The sequence below is a fragment of the Octopus bimaculoides genome, chromosome 23 (assembly GCF_046866305.1).
Source record: "Octopus bimaculoides isolate indiv1 chromosome 23, ASM4686630v1, whole genome shotgun sequence".
Taxonomy (NCBI): Eukaryota; Metazoa; Mollusca; class Cephalopoda; order Octopoda; family Octopodidae; genus Octopus; species Octopus bimaculoides.
In genome coordinates this window covers 1,919,049-1,939,290 of record NC_142950.1, presented here as the reverse complement: position 1 = coordinate 1,939,290, position 20,242 = coordinate 1,919,049, and the positions used below count along the sequence as shown (strand labels likewise).

The 20,242-nt window shown below is 35.2% G+C and overlaps 1 long non-coding RNA gene across 2 annotated transcripts in view; it reads left to right on the top strand.

The window, feature by feature from the left end:
- The first annotated feature begins 3,363 nt into the window (after positions 1–3,363).
- The window catches only part of LOC149131282 (uncharacterized), a 163,134-nt gene continuing 146,255 nt past the window's right edge, over positions 3,364–20,242 (top strand). For both annotated transcript variants that reach the window (XR_016238061.1, XR_016238060.1), the window contains exon 1: positions 3,364–3,431. This is a non-coding gene — a long non-coding RNA (uncharacterized LOC149131282). The remainder of the gene's footprint in view (positions 3,432–20,242) is intronic.

Sequence of the window (20,242 nt, the reverse complement as noted above, 5' to 3'; positions counted from 1 at the left end):
ACAGTTGTTCATAATGGTGATCAAGAATGTTAAAAAAAATATGGATTACCATTTTTCTGGAATGCGCGTGATCACCTGTCTGCTGGAATATCAAATGTATGGAAATTAACAACGAAACAGGTACAAGTATGAACAAAATTAATTGTTTATCAAAGGGTTCTTTCAGCCTGGTAGACAAAGTAACGAGGATTCTTTAAAATTACCTCCTGATTTCTTTGGAAACGGATGAGAGGTTTCATAATTCAGTTTTAGTAAAGTTATACCTGGGGAAAAAAAGGAAAAAAAAACAACATACGAAATGTTATTATCTGCAACACCTGTAATCAGAGATTGGATGAGTCACGTAGGATCTGAAATGGGATAATGAATAAAAAATAACAACAACAACAGCAATAATAACTACACCAATACTGACAACATTATCAACAAGAACATAGCCAGCAGCAATGTGAGCAATTTCAATTATAAACAAGCTACAAGACAGAATAATCAGAAAACGAATGACAGCAACAAGCAGTGGCAGAATAAAATGACAACAATAAGAATAAACACAATATGAACAACAACAACAACAACAACAGGAACAGAATTATTAACTGACAAAAAAGAAGGCAGGAAAGAGTAAAAGCGAGAGAAAACATTAGCAGAATCAGCGACATTCATAATAGAAGAGACATATAAATGCTTTAAAAAGACACACATAACGGCGGCAGCAGCAGCAACAAGCGTAAAGCTAGGAGGAGGAGGAGAGATAATGATTGGATACAGAGAGTAAAGAATCACAACAAGAATGCGTTTGTAGCAGCAGTAACTAGGAAGAGCAATGAAAGGATTAGTAGCAGTTACAACAACAACAACAAGAAAAACAAAAACAACAACAACAGTAGCAACAGCAGCAACAACAACAACAACAGTGGTTCTTGGAACAAAAACGAAAGGAGTAGTGACCATAAGAACGATGTTAGTGGGTACGATATCAACAAATATATATATGGATATCATTAATATCAGTGACTGAAACAACTCAAGTGGTAGCATCCATAGCAACAAGTGTGGTGGAATCGATAGCACCATTAGTGTTTGTAGGGTTAGAAATAGTTGCTATGCCCGACAGCGGCAATATTAGTGCTGCCTATATATATTATGCACACACACACACACACACACACACACACATATAGGTATAGATTTCTTTTTCTTTCGATGGCCAGATAACTGAAGAGATGGCGGCGTGGATTTCCGCCGCGAAATCCGAAACTCGGAGTTTTATCATGGCTACCGAATAATTGTCACATATTATTTACAGATATATATATATATATATATATATATATATGTGTGTGTGTGTGTGTGTGTGTGTGTGTGTGGAGAGAAATGGAGAGAGAAAAAAGAAGAGAGGGCAAGGGATAGATAGATAAAGAGATTGATAGGTTTTGTTGATTTGCCAGTAAATATATATATTCAATGTATATACATATATGTATATGTATGTGTCTGTTTGTTTGTTTATGTGTGTGTGGATGTGTGTGTGTATTTACATTCGAACACCTACACTCTCAATGATTTATTCAAATAATATTGCTATATATACACGCATAAATTTCATTTACATATACTGTTGTGACTCCACAGTGAAAATTCAATGAAGATATACAGTGAAAAATAAAAGGTTAATTTAATTCTAAAATTCTATACGAAAGTTGTACTAATAAGTTTGTGGTAGCTATTACTAATGTAGTTATGCAAGAGTCACCAAAGATACCATGTCTTCAGAAGACAAATATTTAAATCAATATTAGATTGAAATTTGTCTTCTGAACATGTGGCACTAATGGTGGCTCTGGTATAAGTAAATTAGTAATAACAACCTTTGAGTTGTTAACAATATATGTACGTAAAGAATGAAGTAATCAAATTAAATCGTTATGTCGTATGTTACTGAAACTCTGTGGGCGTGCTTTTCTATCTGTGCGATTGTCCAATCACACATACAAACATAAATTAATACACATATATCTATTATTTGTACCTGTTTACAACCATTCCATTGCGACCACGCTGGATTAAGGCATTTAGTTGAAAAAAGCCGGCCCTGTACTTTTTATTAAGTATTATACTTATTCTGTTAGCCTCTTTGCCGAAACACTAAATTACGCGGACGTACACAAACCGACACCGGAGGACAGACAGACAGCGCGTATGATAGATTTTAACTGGACTTGTATTTAATTTAGTTTCTATCTGAACAAGGCACTCGACTCCACCCTAAGGACGCGGCAAATAACAATGAATGCACATACAGATGCTAATTTTGCAGTGTACATTAATTGCTGCAGAAACATATGCAGTTTCAGAATTGAAAAGAAGTAATTAACTGCTGCATAAAACTGGATATAAATCTTTGTAAACCTTCCTTATAAATTCATTATACATATGTATGTGTGCGTGTGTGTTGGTGTTTGTGTGCCTGTATGTTTGCGCGAATGTGTCTGTGCGTATATACATACATACTTATAGTATATACATACATATAGTGCAATAGTTAAACATTTTAAACAATATTGCTATATTGTATAAAGTTAAAATTGAGGGGTATTCAGAGGATTATTAAGAAGAATATTATAACAAAATGATAAAATGTTTTTTGAATTCTTTTGAGTATATACCAAACTTTTACCACAATAGGGGGAGGGAAAGAAATTATCCAGAAATAGTTTAATATTTGTACATATTATATACTTGAATACTAACGTATCAGATTGTATCTGTTAATATTGATCAATTGGTATATACTGGTATTTAATAAAGGATTACTGAGGTAAAAGAACGTGCTAACTATATATTAATTAAATTATAATCTAGCCAGTTTATTATAAGTAGTGAATATACCAGTATTGTTTTAAATATTATACTATCGGAACAAAATATTTTGAATTTCTCCTTTCCATTTCAGAAACTTTATTCTTACTCTGGGCCAAGTATTAACAGCCACAACAAGAATAGGAATTGCAACAACAACAGCAACACCCTCAACAAAGTGTTACAATCAGACAAATTATAATGTAAGACAAAGAGGTAAACTTCTGATCGCAACAACAAAGTGTTCTAACAAGGAAGTAAATATTCATATATGGAGATTATGTCCAGTCTCAATTGTTTCAAGGTAGGTAGTGAACGGTCCGACCCGTATGCAGCTCCGTCTCTCGTTGTGGTTCTATTCGCACCAAGTTCCAGCTGTTTTCTCCACTCCCCTTTTTAAGAGGTAGTACGAGAATACCTGCCTTGCTCGTTAATAGGAAGTGAACGAGGTTACCTGCCTCGTACTATGCTAACTTCCTGTATATTTATTTGGTTATTCATACCGACGTTATTTCAGTTCTGCCAAAGGGTCGTTTACAAACGTTTATCTCGCCACTTTCAGAAAATATAGGGTAAGTTCTCACCCTTCGCTATCTTATAGGGATACATAACGTATAATAATATAACAATATTGCAGTGTTTACAATTGCCATGATACTAGAGAACGTCTGATAATTTTTTGTGGAGATTTGTCAGTTGAATTTCATCGCGTTTAAACAAACTAGTTATTGAACTTTATATCGCTGTCTGCTTGTAAATTAAGCCATCTCATAGTATAAACATCTTGAAGGGAATATAGAGCTAATTCAATCAAAACTTCTGGAGCAAATATATTTTATCTCCAGAGACAGATTGCAGAAGATTATCTTTTGAGTCAAGTGTGTATACGTGTATATGACTGGTGCCGTGCGTGTGTGTATATGTGCGTATTTGCCTATATGTGTGCAGATGTGTACATGAGAGTAATATATGTCTGTATATATATATATATATGCATGTGTGTGTATATTTGTCTTGTTGTCACGTGGATGCATGCATGTGTTTGTTCCTATATGTGTGTAGAAGAATAAATGTAGAGGATATATGCATGTATGTGTGTGTGTATGAATTGATGCGTGTATACATATATAAACATATATAATCAGACACACACACACACATATATATATATATATATATATATATATATATATATTTATATATATATATATATACATATATGTATGGACTAGTAGAAATTTTTACATCTATATTTGTAGGCAACGATGGTGTTGCACAGACAATTGAGGCGAAGAAAAGCGTTTTGGTGAATACGAAACAAATAAGGAAAGACAGACAGGCATAAAGGCTGTCACGTACGGACGTTCATTGATATTGATGTACAAACACGCAAACAAGTTCTCAATAACAAACACACACACACACACACACACACATACACGTACACACATACTTTAATATGGGCTCAAAATTTTGTCTAGGGCGTTTTGGGGAGGTGCCGGATACAAGCCGATTTCAGAGTTTGATTATTATAAACTTTATCAATCTCCAAATAATGAAGCCCAAAGTCGACCCGGCAGTATTTGAACCCACAACACAAAGGCGGACGAAAGCTTAAACCAGTTTGCCGCCTCCAACATCTACGTGTTGATGCTGACTTCAGATTTTTCGCACAAGGCCAGTAATTTCTGGGTAATGGGCAACTCGATTACACTGGCCCCACTACTAATGTGGTGCTTATTTTATCCACCCCCAAAAGATGAAAGGCTGTGACATAGTCAGCATCTGTGACGTTTGAACTCAGAACATATATACGCACAAAACAGCGCTATTGATAGATCAATAAATAGATAGGGAGTTTCTGGGGTGGATAGATAGATAGATAGATAGATAGATAGATAGATAGATACAAAAATAAGTGGAATGACCAGCAAAAATGAACTCCTATATGCTCGAAATAGATGCCGAATCATATAACCACGAAAAAAAAGCATATAGGAGTCCACTTTTGCTGGTCATTCCTCTTATTTTTGTGTGTAGCATAATTTTAATATTCGTATTTTTTTAATGTTAGACCACTGGTTTTAATTGATTAATATCAATTTCTACCCTCATTAATAAATTTTAGATAGATAGATCGATAGACAGAAGAGAGGCTTCTACACAGCTTGTGTATAACATGTTCTTTCGCAAAACATTGTCATGTGCGGTCCTTTTGTAGAAGACACTTGATGAACTTGCCGTGAAGCAGAATTGAACTGAAAGCCTTATGCTAACAAACGAACATACATCCACACACATTAGTGTGCCTCTGTATATGTGACTGAATGCATGCAGATAAGTACATATTTACAAAAAGGTTGGAAAATATTACAGGTGCGTTCATTTTATTCCCATTTCCCATTACGTTTTTTTTCTTCATGTTTTGGAACCCACTATTCCTCTGTTCTGTCGATTCTTTAATCACTGAGATAATATGGCCGGCCAGAAGTAGCGATCTGTACTGACGGTTTCGAGAAGAAAAATGTCATGGGAAATCTATGTGTGCATGCGTGTGTGTGTGTGCGGGTAGGTGTGTATGCGTGTGGATATAAGAGAATTATATGCGAAACATTCGTCTTGCAGTATATATACAAACTCATATATACACATTTATTTGCACCTTCTCCACATATCCTTATCGTTCTTTTCACTTCAGTGTGTGTCTGACTCATTTTCATTGTGTGTGTGTGTCGGAGGGGAGTGGTTGTATACATACATGTTTACACACACACGCATATTTATATATTCACACGCCCGTATTTCCCCACCCAATTCTCAACTTAATCTGTTTTTTCCATAATAGTTTTGGCACATTTTGTTACAATACAAAACCAAAATATAAAATTAATATAAACAATACAAAACATAATAATTGAGGAATAATATTTATTTTTTTTATGTATATTTATGCTTTGCTTTTATTCACATTATCTCATGTCAACTTTTGCTATCCTTATTGAAAACGACTTCTTGATTCTCACCCCATTTTTTTTTTGTATCACTCATACTCACTCATACTCCTTCAGATCTAAGTTATTTTAACTCACTAATGGGAAATAATACTTTCGTTATGCTCTTGGTTGTTGTTATTATTATTACTATTATTATTATTATATTTTGTTGATCATATTTGTTGAATTTGTGTTCTTTAGTTTTTGTTTTGTGGTTTTGATTTCATTCATTAATTTCTTGGTCCGGTATTGTATTGTATCGTATAGTCGCGGATTTTTATTTTTTGGTGGAAGAATTTTATAGTTAGTGGGGATGCGATATTTTCTTTCAAAAAAATTTGGCATCCCTACTGATTAAGAATTCCCAGATGTAAACTTTGCACTGAGTTCGTGGCCTCACTCGCCATATCACTTCAGCTTAAACATAATCATCGCTATGACCAAAAACAATATCTGTTGCTGTTTTTTTTCTACTTGTTATATAAAAGTCTTTATCAATTTAAAATAATTGAATTATTATTTTCTTTGTGTATATATTCTGTATTAACGACAGTGTGTTATAAACTAGGGTTTTATTATTTTTTTTGATGAACCTATATTATCGAACCAGTTAATTAGTTGCGAAGATCCTTTGTAGGCAATAATTCCAAAATTCCGCTGAGGAAATCGTTTCCAAATTGCTCCCTACTTCATGAAATTGAAATGCTATACGTGTTAATATAGTCTTATATCTATTAAGCCCCAAAATGAAATGTCTAGTCATGGATAAAGCGCATTTTACGACAGGCCTTTGTGATCAGTGCCGTTACCCGCCTTAGAAAAATCAGTGACGACAATTCCTCACAATGTGATTTCGACTGATGTGAATGCTTTTATACCATACATGAATGAGAATGCATTATACGCGAACACTATTGGGATACACGTCAATACGAATGTGAAGTTAGAAGAGAAACGCATTGATTTCCTATCATTGATTCTCTATCCTCACCTATGCATTCAATTAAGAACACTGTGATCCGTTTTCAGCAATCCATAGGAAAGACATACGAAATTATGAGACCTGGAAGTAAAGTAACACATCACTTGATGATAATTATATTGGTATTTAACTTTGACAGGGAGCTACAAATTATGGGAAAGGAAAGGAGCAGTTTCATAGACACGCAATCATAAGCAGCATCTTATATTTTAACCTTTGCAGAAGAAAATATATTGTCGAGGTGGCAGTGTGGAACTCAGAACGCAAAGGGAGAAAATCAATTTGTGCCAGGAAATTGGTCAGATGCTTTAAGGGAAATAATGGTCTCTGTTTCAGGCAAAAAATGATTAGCGGAGAGAGCAGTTGATTTCATTGCTACTTGGTACTTGTCTGCTATTATGTTTTATCAACTCCGAAAGATCAAATTTGAAGCCGTATAAGATTTGAACAATTACGAACTAATACGAGGCTAGTTTTGAAGGGATTCTTTAACGATTCTGGTTGTACTTCGGGGTGGATAAATTAAGTACCAGTTGTACTTCGGATGGATAAATTAAGTACCTGTTGAACTTCAGGGTCGATATAATCGACTTACCCACTTTCCTAGAAATTGCTGGTATTGTGCCAAAATTTGAAATCAATATTATCAACTCACGTTCTACCACTTCAAACGTTAATGTCCACTTCACAATCGTGCTTATTACAACTACCATCTCCAGGGCCCCCACCACCACCACCACCACAGACACTATTATCAGCATCAGCAGCATCGCTACCATAAAGAGAACGAGAATAACAATCATTACACCCTCCCAGTACTACCATCTTTCGCCCCCCCCCCCCCCCATCACCACCATCAGAGCAACAAAATGAAAAACAAAACAAGTCTCACAACGTCCCATTGCGGCCATCACTCTCATCATCATCATCATCGTCACCACCGCCACCGCAGCACCTACATTCCCTGCATCAATTATTTAACTGATAGACACTTATATATCTATACATACCCCAACAGAGCACCGTCTCCGTCGCCGCTGCTTCCGCCCTAGCTTCCTCCCCCTGTAACATGCACACGCTCTCTCGACCCCGTGAACCTACGAACAAAAAGTGCCTGCAACCAATTGGAAAACTCAAAAATGTGTTATGCCACTCGCGTTAGTCTCAGACTTTGATCTCTATTAATTAGTTCTTTGTCAGTTGTCAGTAGTAATCAACAATATTGGGGAGCCAGGGTGATGAGTAATCTAGATAGATAGAAAGAGAAAGAGAGAGAGAGAGAGTAAGAAAGAGAGAGAGAAAGAGAGAGTGACGCGAGCGTATTGTATTCATGACATGTATAGAGTTGGCGTGTGTGATCGATCTAATAAAATAATTATAAATATTTAACCGTGTCTTTACACATCTGCATTCAGCTATTGTTTTTCGCAAAGATTTCATAATGGAATATTGTTCTCATACAGAAAATAACTTATTATACTCATATTGTACTTTCATATTGCAACTATTGCTGTACTAGTACAGGAGAATACTGATCGTGCTCTCTGATCTGCTTTTATACGGTTATTTTGTGCCATTGTGCCTCTGTGTTTGTATTTCTAGAATATTTGTTTCATCTTGAAAAGTATATATATATTGGTACATCGCAATACAAGTTTAATTCGCTCCATGACCGAGGTCGTCTTACGATTTACTCGTTTTACAAATCAGTTTATTCATTGAAATTAACTAAAATACAATTAATCCGTTCCAGCCCAGCAAAAGCCACTCAAAAATAATTTTTCATAGGTTTTAAAACAGAAAAGGTGTAGTTATAAGTTAAAAGAAAATTATAAAAAAAAAGAATGCAAAAGAAATTTGTAAACTGTTTTTATTAACTGAATTACCTTAAAGATGGGACGATTTGTGTGCTCGAACTGCGGATTTCTACGCGTACTTCAAGACAAAAATTCGCACGAGTCTCAGCTCGTACGTTAAATTAGTCGTACAATGGGATACTCATTCTGAGAGGTTCTACTGTAATACATACATACTTACACACACACATGCATATATATATATATATATATATATATATATATATATATATATATATATATATATGAGGGTACATATATTCGAAAAGATGAATAGAAATGGCGTTTTATGATAGTTTACCCACTTTAATAATTAGAAGTTTATAATTTTGTAAACACCTAATAACTTATAAACATTTAATTATCAAAGTAGAAAAAATATTAGAAATGACGTTTCTAATCAGTTTTTCAAATATATAATACTGTACCAAGATTTGAAATCACTTTAAATCTCCTATTCACTTACATTTCCGTTTAATTATAATAATTAATGCGATGAACCTTAAGAGTCGTTAGCATACCGGATAAAATTCTTAACGGCATTCCTTTCGGTTCATTACGTTCAGAGTTCGCGTTATGCCGATGTCGATTCCAATGTTCTTCCTCTTCGGTGCCCATAAAATAAATACCAACAGAATACTGGAGTCGACGTATTAACACCCATATCTACACAAAACTCGATGACTTGTACCTATATTCGAATGGATTTCATTATAAGAATAGACTCGATCTCTCTAGTAAATATGATTGATAGGTGTGCATATATACATATATATACATACTTACATACACACACAAACATACATACACACACATACATATATATATATGTAAACGTCGTGTGCAATGTAAGTCGTATTTCGGAAATGACTTATCTCCTTCCGGGTGAATATAGAATACTAGATATTAGAAAGATCTGCTTTCTTGAGTAGCCCACGCAAATTTCAAATACTTGTAAAATTTAATTTACAGGAGGAGGTTAAACATATGAACAAGTACGAGGCTACAGCACTGATAATAGCTTCCTGTAAGTTATTTAAAATCTCATTTTCAGGGCTGAAGATGTTCCCCTACAAATAAATATGTGTACGCACGCACGCACGCACGCACGCACGCACGCACGCACGCACGCACGCACGCACGCACGCACGCACGCACGCACGCACGCACGCACGCACGCACGCACGCACGCACGCACGCACGCACGCACGCACGCACGCACGCACGCAAACACGCACGCACGCACGCACACGTGTATACGAATATAAAGAGCTATAGACACATACATAAAAACACGGGTGCAAACATGGACATATCTGCGTTTGTCTTTCTAACCTATCATTCATCTAATCCGTACATGCATACATATATATATATATATATATATATATATGTATATATATATATATATTCACACATAATCATATGCACACACACAGATGTATATATATATATATATATATATATATATATATATATATATATATATACAGATTCACATGAAATCACATAATGAAATATAAATGCTGCCTAGGCGAAATGGCACGTGAAAACGCCTAATAGTTGTACATATTTAAACAAATAGATATGCATTCTATTATCTTCTCCGGATATTGAGACCTGTGTCTAATGGCCGTGGGTGAATAGAGATACAACATAAATAGCTGAAACGTTATCGATTAAATAACAAAATTAGCAAAAGGTACGTTTATAGCAACGATAGCGATAAATATCTGAAAGGTATAACTTTCCGATTTTTCTTTCTTCCTTTGAACGACAGTTTCAGAAAATCGTTCATGACTTCTAGTGATTAGGACATTCGGCTCACAGTCGTAAGGTCGTGATTTCGATTCCCAGCGGTTCGTTGTGTCCTTCAGCAAGAAGCTTTATTTCCTGTTGCTCCGGTCCATTCTGTTGGCGAAAATGTGATGTACTTGTAAATTACAAGGCGCCATTCTTATCACTTTCTGTGACAGGCTGAGTCCCCCTGAGTGTGAGGGAAACATAAACTCGGATAAATATGTGTCCAAGTTGTAGAAAGGATTCCTTCCAATCTTCTGATGTAAAATGATTGAAGAGGTCTATTTATGGAATATGGGCCTCCTTGATACACGGCTAAAAAGCCCCAAGATTGGTTGGAAGAGAATATCAAAATTTTCCATTGCCAAGCCGACCAGCAGATGCGAAGCCTATTGAACACTTCTGGAGCATAATGGACACTATACTTTGTATAAAGATCAAGAAAGCATCCTCAAAGCCAGACCTTTTGAGATTACTGCATGAAACTTGGCAAGAAATACTTCAGGAGAATTTACGTCATTTGATGACTAACATGCCTAAAGATACATTGCTTTCTAAATAATGCAAAAATAATGGCTACTGAATATTAGATATTCACATAATATATATATAATTTGAATATATAATTTCAGATTTAAATAAATTTCAACATTTGTAAAGGCGTCTAATTACTTTTGTCATGTCTGTGTATACACATTATACTAAAAGTATGATATTCTCTCACACTACAATGAATATTTTTCTTCAAATTCAAAGATTTTTAACGTTCCTGTGTTGCTGCTGCCATATGTTTTTACTCTAACGTGTGTTGTCGATTTAATTTCAAATTCTCTTTCATTCCTGTATCTGCCAGTTGTTCGTGTTACCACCACAAGTGGAATGCGTTTGCAGCATACTTTGTCACGATACATGCCATGAAATGATTTTTAAAAATTATTCGGTAAAACATTTACAACTCACACACACACATGCGCACGCGTATATCTATATATGCATGCAAGAAGTTGTGTGTAGTATTGTGTGCTTGCGAATTTGAGAGCGTGATAAAGAATCAAGTAATATTATGGCTTAATTCTAAATGACTTCACATAAAATCAGTTGTGTGAGAAACCTATTTGAATAAGAGCATAGAAAAATACTTACACGTTGCCTTTGTGCTACTAGATGTATCTATTCATTTCCTCACAAACTTCTAAAATGCGTAGGATGTGAAATAAACATACTTCGATAGCTGTGTTAGCTGTTTTGCGACAGACATGCTTGCGGCGGTAAAAGCTCTCGACCATTTTTTCAGCAGGAACGATGTGTTGTGAGAGACAAGTTTTATGCGCTAAAACAAAAGTGAAGCAAAATGAATCAAGGAATTAAGTGATGGAGGTGTAATATGGCCACCCAAGAACAATTCGTGATTTCACAAATCGGTAAACGAATAAGTTACTCGCATTCCCTCTAATCTATTTGATCTTCTATCTCGACTGTTTTTGTACAGTGAAGGCTTGTAACGGTGGTATGTTTTAGTGTTTTACCCAGTGGCCTCAATTGAATACCGAGAGGGATATCCCACGTGCTTGCTAAGACTGACGGGGGATCTTTTTCATCGATATAAGAAATGTTTATATTTGTGCGAGCAGCCAATGCTTGTTTTGGATGCTCGATCGTTTGGACTTTTGGGTCATTTGCCAATTCAGTGCTAAGCAGCGGTGGAGTTCTTCGATCAGTGATAGCGTTGCTAAGAAAGAATGCCGTTAATTGAGAAGTTATAGATTATTTACGGTCTATTCATTGCAGAGGTAAATATTTGTTACGACGTTTTAACAAAAATGTCACCAGATACTGAATCTAGTTCTATTGCGTGGCACATTGAGCAAGTGTCTTCAGTTATAGCATCGGAGCGACCAAAGCTTTACCTGGATTTGGTCGAAGGAAACCGAATGAAGCCTGTCGTGTATGTGTGTGTGTATATATATATACACACACACACACACACACACACACACACACACACACACACACACACAGACACACACAGACACACACACACACACACACACACACACACACACACACACGCACACACAACTTCCATCTTTTCCAGCTCCTTGACTCTTATGCTGCATCCCCTGGAATGGCAATATTATCTTGGTTTCCTTTACTTTCTTATCCACTACGACAATATCTGCTCTGCGAGCATCGATTAGAGAGTCACACTGGATTGTAAAATACCACAAGATCTTATATTCATTGTTCTCATTGACGCCCCCGGTTTCATGTCTGTACCATTCCAGGTTCTTTTATTCTTTTCTTTTTCAACGTTGTTTCCACAATTTTTTCCGTGTCTTTAAATACTTTCCTTCAAACAATCAAAAGTCGAAAGCGACGGGAACGGCCGTCGTTAGTATTCTACAATACTACAGCAGTAACTCAAACACTACCAACAAAGAACAAGAGAAACACGAACTACTACTACTGCTGCTGCTGCCACTACTACTACTACTACTAAAATCATCGCCGCTGTTGCTGCTGCTCTCGCAATTTATTTACCTATCTACTTCATCGTTCGCCATTACTCTCCTTCTTATCAACATATCTTCATCATTATCGTCGTTCACACCACCATATTTAATCGCCATCATCAGCATCATCCTCACCATCAGCAGCAGCAGCAGCAGTAGTGTCAACCATCATCATATTAATCATCCTTTTATTACAAGTTGTTATTTTTGTTATTTTGGTATTAGCGCGCATGTTGTTACTGCTGCTGCTGCTGTTGCTGCAGTTGTTGTTGTTGTTGTTGTTGTTGTTCTGTTTCTGGTGGCTTTTAAATTAGTTTTTCTCACTTTAGACCGTGTTTACGTAACTATCTTTTTAGCATTCATTATTTACGTGACCATGTGACTGTGTTTATACGTGAGTTAGAATTTGTGTGTCAGTACTCCACCTCTCTCTCTCTTTCTCGCTCTCCCTTTATATCTTCTTTGTGCATCAGACATTATATATTTATTGCTGCATACACAACCACACGCACACATATAGAGAAACTCACGCACAGATCAACCAAAGCGCACGTGCACAACATATACACGCGCACACACACACACACACACACACACATATGTATATATACATACATATATTCACATAGTATTGTACACTATTATCCTTTAAGGCACAACTACACACAACCATATTAGCAAACATGCACACACCATATACAACATATACCCCCACCACATAAATATATACACACACTCATATATCTTATATGCTATTATCCTATGCAAGCAAATATTTTCATACATACATACATACTAATATACATGCATACATAAATATATATATATATATATATATATATATATATATGTGTGTGTGTGTGTATCCTGTGTGTATTGGTATATGTGTGTGTGTGTGTATCCTGTGTGTATTGGTATATATGTGTGTGTGTGTGTGTATCCTGTGTGTATTGGTATATGTGTGTGTGTGTGTATCCTGTGTGTATTGGTATATATGTGTGTGTGTGTGTGTATTGGTATATATGCTTATGTGTGCGTGTGTGTATGTGTGCTTGTATGTGCGTGCGTACAAATATCGATACATATATATATATATATATACATATGTGTATGTGTGTGTCTATGCACGTATGTATATGGCGGTGAATTTTTTTCTGTAACCTCTATTATCGATATATTATTTCGTAATTTTCTTACCATTCTTTGACATATGCCAATATATATTCCTACACGTTGCATAATGCTGTTTTTCTTTTGCTGTTTTTGTTTACCATTTTGCTTCCCGTTAGGTATATCTGCATCTCTTTGTCTTAAAGAAAGCATTTCTAATTTATCAATTTCTTTTTCTCCGCCATTAATATCATTTTTTTCATTCCGTATCTATTCTTTTACAATTTTTTTCCAGTCTTGTAAACTCTTCAATATACTTTAAACATAACATACAGATAATCGTGTTATTTACTTCTATAATAATAATAATAATAATAATAATAATAATAACAATAATAATCATAATAATGACGATCATAATTATTGTAATAGTAATTATGATTATTATTGTCATTATCTTCATCATAAATGTTATTTTCATCATTACTATTTGTTACTGTTTTCATAATGGATATTACCAGTCTTAATATTTCGTGCATCATATTTTTTTCATTACTTTCATTCTCCTATTTTTAATTACTAGCATTAGGGAGGCTTTTATTTTCTTCCTGTTCCCCTTATAATCAATACAATAATTCCCAGCCGGCCTCTCCACTTCTTTCCAAGTTGCCTCCTTTCTAGACCTCCTTATTGTCAATGAAAATTATTATTATTATTATTATTATTGTTGTTGTTATTATTACAATTCGTACTTTTAGTTGTTGTAGCCGAAGTAATAGCAATTGGCTTATCCCTCCCCAAAATTGCTGACTTCGTGCTGAAATTTATATCAATATTTATAGGATTGTAGGCAGAATTGTTCCCATGCTGGGAAAATAGCGGCTTTTCGTCTGTCGCCGAGTTCTGAGCTCAAATGCAACAAAGGACGACATTGCATTTCATCCTTTCGTGGGGTCAATAAAAATAAGTACCGAGGTCAACTTTGCTTTGCATCCTTTTGAGCTCGCTATATTAAATACCAGTGAAACACCGAGGTCGATGAAATCCCTCACATTTTAGGCTTCGTGCCTGTAGTAAGAAAGATTACTATTATTATTATTATTATTGTATACGCGGCGAGCTGGTAGAATCGTTAGCACACTGGGCGAAATGTTTAGCAGTATTTCGTTTGCCGTTACGTTCTGAGTTCATATTTCGCTGAGGTCGACTTTGCCTTTCATCCTTTCGGAGCGCGATGTAATCGACTATGCCCCTCCCCTATTATTATTATTATTATTATTATTATTGCTATTATTTTCATTATTGTAGTCGTTAGCAGGAGCAGCCGCATTGATCACGTTAATCAAAATTGTATTCGTCAATTCGCTCTAGTATTGCTTGTTTGCACTCACACACTTCTGTCTCTCTCTCGCTCACTTTTAATACATATGTGTGTGTATTCCTTTGTGTGTATATGTATGTTTCTGTGTGTGTGTGTGTGTGTGTGTGTGTGTGTATGGTTGGGGGTGCATGTGTTTGTACTTGATGTTTTTCTCGTTCTAATAATCTTTTACAGTAATCAGCGGAGACTTTTGTCGATTCTATTGAAGAAAGCATTTCCGAAGAAAACAGAACAATTCCGAGATATCTAAAGAATACATATTCACCGACATTAAATAGTCGATATATATATATATATATATATATATATATATATATATATATATATATATTCTTTTTGGCTTCTTTTCTGATTTCCATATTTCACGAATAGATGTATTTGCGTGAGTGTTACCAGTGCGGATATATGACTATCTGCGTCTGTATGTGAGCAAGCAATTCGTTTTTTTTTATCATGTGTATAGACCCAAAAATACAAACACACAGATACCCACACACACATACATACATACATACATACAAATATGTATATATCGACACAAACACACACATATATATATATATATACATACATACACACATACATACATACACATTCACACACACACGCATATATCATAACGTATATAGATATCTTTATTTGTGGTTAGGGTAGCGGGCTTGCAGTCATAGGATCGCGGTTTCGATTCCCAGACCGAGCGCTGTGAGTGTTTATTGAGCGAAAACACCTAAAACTCCACGAGGCTCCAGCAGGGGATGGTGGTGAACCCTACTGTACTCTTTCACCACAACTTTCTCTCACTCTTCCTGTTTCTGTTGTGCCTGTAATTCAAAGGGTCAGCCTTGTCACACTGTCACGCCGAATATCCCCGAGAACTACGTTAGAGGTACACGTGTTTGTGGAGTGCTCATTCACTTGCACGTTAATTTCACGAGCAGGCTGTTCCGGTAATTGGATCAACTGGAACCCTCGAGGTCGTGGGCGACGGAGTGCCAACAACAATAGATATATTTATATTTATACATACACAGGGCCTTGTGGCTATGGCGAAAGAATGTGTAAACTGGACGCGTGTGAAAATGTTTAGAGACAAACACTTTCCTCTCTGGTTAATCTCTCTTGAACTTCAATAGTACAAGAACGAGCGTTACGAACCAACTATATGAAGTGCAGAATTCATAACATTACCGACAGCGACAAATGCAGAATGTGTGGTGAGATGAGTGAAACGGTATGGCACCTCGTTAGCGAATGTCCGAAATTGGCACAACGCGAATGGAAAAGACGTCATGACAATATGGCAAGAATGATCCATTGGGAACTTTGTGAAAATCAAGGTCTACAAGCACAAAGACGTGGCATGAGCAAACTCTAGAAGGTGTCACAGACAATGAAATCTTTAAAATTCTGTTGGATGCAATAATACAGTGCTATCATCTGAGACGACATTAGAAACCGGACATTGTTGTGGTGAATATAAAAGAAATAATTTGGATGTTAATACATTTTGAGAAATAAAATATTTGGCATTCTATAATACATTTTAGGGTGGATCAGTGAACCATTGCCTCTTCATACGTATTCAATATTTTTCATTAGCATTATTTTTTCGTTGATCATAACGTCGCCTTCATATTTCTTCGTTCGATAGAATAACTGTCAAATGCTAGATTTGATAGAATATTCCTCTACACCGAACTACAAGCTTTGTGTCTTTGTTTGAAATATGATGATGATGATTAGGACGTCAGTAATAATAAAAAATGATAATGATAATATTACCATTATTATTATTATTATTATTATTATTACTATTATTATCATTATTATTATTATTATCATGATACCAACCACCTCATTATTATTAATAATTGTACCATAAAAATCAGTGCATTCTCATTACACAATCAAGCTTTTTTTTTCTTTTTATTTTGTAATTTTTCATTTATCAAAATTAAAGTTTAAATCCTAGTAAAAAAAAAATTATAATAAAAACAAAAAATGAAATTACAAAATTACAAAATCGACATCTCATTCACACAAGAAAAAAAAAATACTATTGTTTTAAATTCAGAACTTTCGCAAACAATACAACAGAACGACAATGGCAGAAGATGGAATAACACTGAAAGAAATCGACAGAAATTCCATAAGGTGATGTAATCAGCTATGTATCTAGTTGTCTAGCTGAGAATTTCGAAATCCTTGGTATGTAGCGATGTGTGAAAATTCATAGAATATGTGGACTGATGCATTTAATAAGAATTGTGTCGCAGAAACTTCGAAGAACGTGAAGGAAGATGACGACGAAAATGATAACTTACTCATTGAAACTTTTATTCTCGAAAATTCTTTTTTTCTTTCTTCTGTTTTTAATATTTATTTTTTATTTTTCTTTGCGTTGTTCACGCTCACATTGTTCCTTCGTTTTTCTTTCACTCGTTCACTCTTTCATTCGTGCTGTATTTTACTGTGTATTTTTTGTCTTTTTTGTCTATCACGTCCTTCCACGTCCAATCTCAATTATACATCTCAACTCGTCCACGTGGTTTCCTTTCACTGTGTACACACGCACGCACACACACACACACACACACACATACACACACACACACACACATATATACATACATATATATAGAGAGATATGTACACGCATACATATATATATGCATGCATATACATGTATGTATATATATATATATATATATATATATATATATATATATATATATATATATACATATATATATACATATTTGTGTGTGTGTATACGCAGACAAACGCATCATCAGGTATATGCAAAACAGCCGATACGTGAGCCGTCACAAATATATCCATATATGCATATAAAACTGCATATATCCTCACATGTGCAACCGCATAAAGAAGAATACATCAAAACAACCGCACCTACACAAAACAAATCTATTTATACATGCATGGAAACAGCTTTTATTTTAAACAGTTTTAGCATTTATTCCTGTAAATAATACTTTTATTCTGTACTTCGCTCAAAGAGTTTTGGTTTCCCTTTCATATTTCTTTATTTATCCATTCTTTTTATATATTATTTCTGTTACTTTATGGCGCTACTAATTTTAAGTTGATTGATATTGCTGCTGTATATTTCTTATAAAAGTCCAATAAAAACTTCCCACCTTTTATTGAGCGGGAATCTGGCATGGAACACTCCGGACAAAATGTTTAGCGGCATTTCTTCCGTCTTTACTGTCCTCCGAGGGCTACTCTGTATTTCATCTTTTCGAGGTCGCCACTTAAATAACTGAACCCTAGAGTCGATGTAATCGACTGATCCTCACTTTGGAAATTGCTAATTACTTGCGAAAATTGGAAACCAATATTTTTCATCGTTTCATTTTAGTTCCTTTTATTCTACCAGCTGGAATGAATTTTTTTTTTGTTCTTTCCTTCTTCATGACGAAAGCATGGCCATACCATTAACTTTCCCAATCTACTACAGGATTAATCGTGCAATCGTGCACTGCATCATCAAGATATGTCACTTCTGAGAGAACCTCAGCTGGTAATTTGTGACTAACTTTCACTAAACTGAACCGGAGAGGAACTCTGTCACATGAATCGTCTTTACTTCCTTTCCTGGGAGATCTAACATATCTCTCATTTCCGTAAAGCCATTTGGCCATCTGCCTATTCAGTGGAGCTTCCTATGCTGTTGGGATTCGCGCCATATCTTTCAGATGGAAGAATTCTTTTCTTCGTGTGCCAGAGGCTCTGAAAAATGGCAGAGATCTTTATATCCTTTCCTCTGTGTAAGAAATCAGTTAAATTTTATCTTTTATTTTATGTTTCAGTCATACTAGAGCATCGGTCAGAAGGTTTTCAAGGAATAAATTAACTGAAGTATATAGTTCTTAAATTGTGGTATTCACTATGTCAGTATCTTTTGCTGAACCGCTAGTTTACCAACACCTGTTGTCAGTCCATGTGAGAGGACAAATACAGCAGCAAAGAAACGCACAAACATATGTATATATGTGTGTATGTATGTGCACGTGTGTGTGAGTTCGTGTGCATATAACAATGTATCATGCACACACACACACACACACACACACACACACACACACACACACACACACACATATATTTTCCTATGGTGAAAATTGTAACTAAAACTACGAATTCGTAGAATCCTTAGAATATTATTTTGTATTTGTTCAGGTTTTTTTTAAATCATAATATCTCTTCAATTCTGCTTGTCATTATATCTCTTTCGATGTCAATAATAAAAACAAAGTACTACTGCAATGCTAACTTTCCTTCTTCTCTCTTTTCATATTCGCGTTTTTTTTTTTCCCCCTCTCCTCTATTTTTCCCCCTTACAATTCCCTCTTTGAAATTGTAATTGTCTTTTCCCGTCACAGTTTCTTTCACTCCTCGTTCTCCGTTTTCTATTCTTTGCTAACTTTAAATCTACATCTTTGTTATATAATGCCACGTAAACTCTTTCTGAGACCCACGTCAAAGCCTCACATATAGGTCTGTAAGATACTCCGCCGCTTACACAATAGATTTTAGAGTAGGAATACAATTGGTCGAACATGTACGCCGTCGTAATCGATGGCGAATCCACCATCAAATCGTGTAAATATTGTCGTCTGTCTGCTGACGTCAGTGATATTTTAATATTTATTTTTGTTTTGATATATCATATGTTTCAAAAATTGTTTTGTATCAATTCATTACATGGAAGAAGTAAGAAC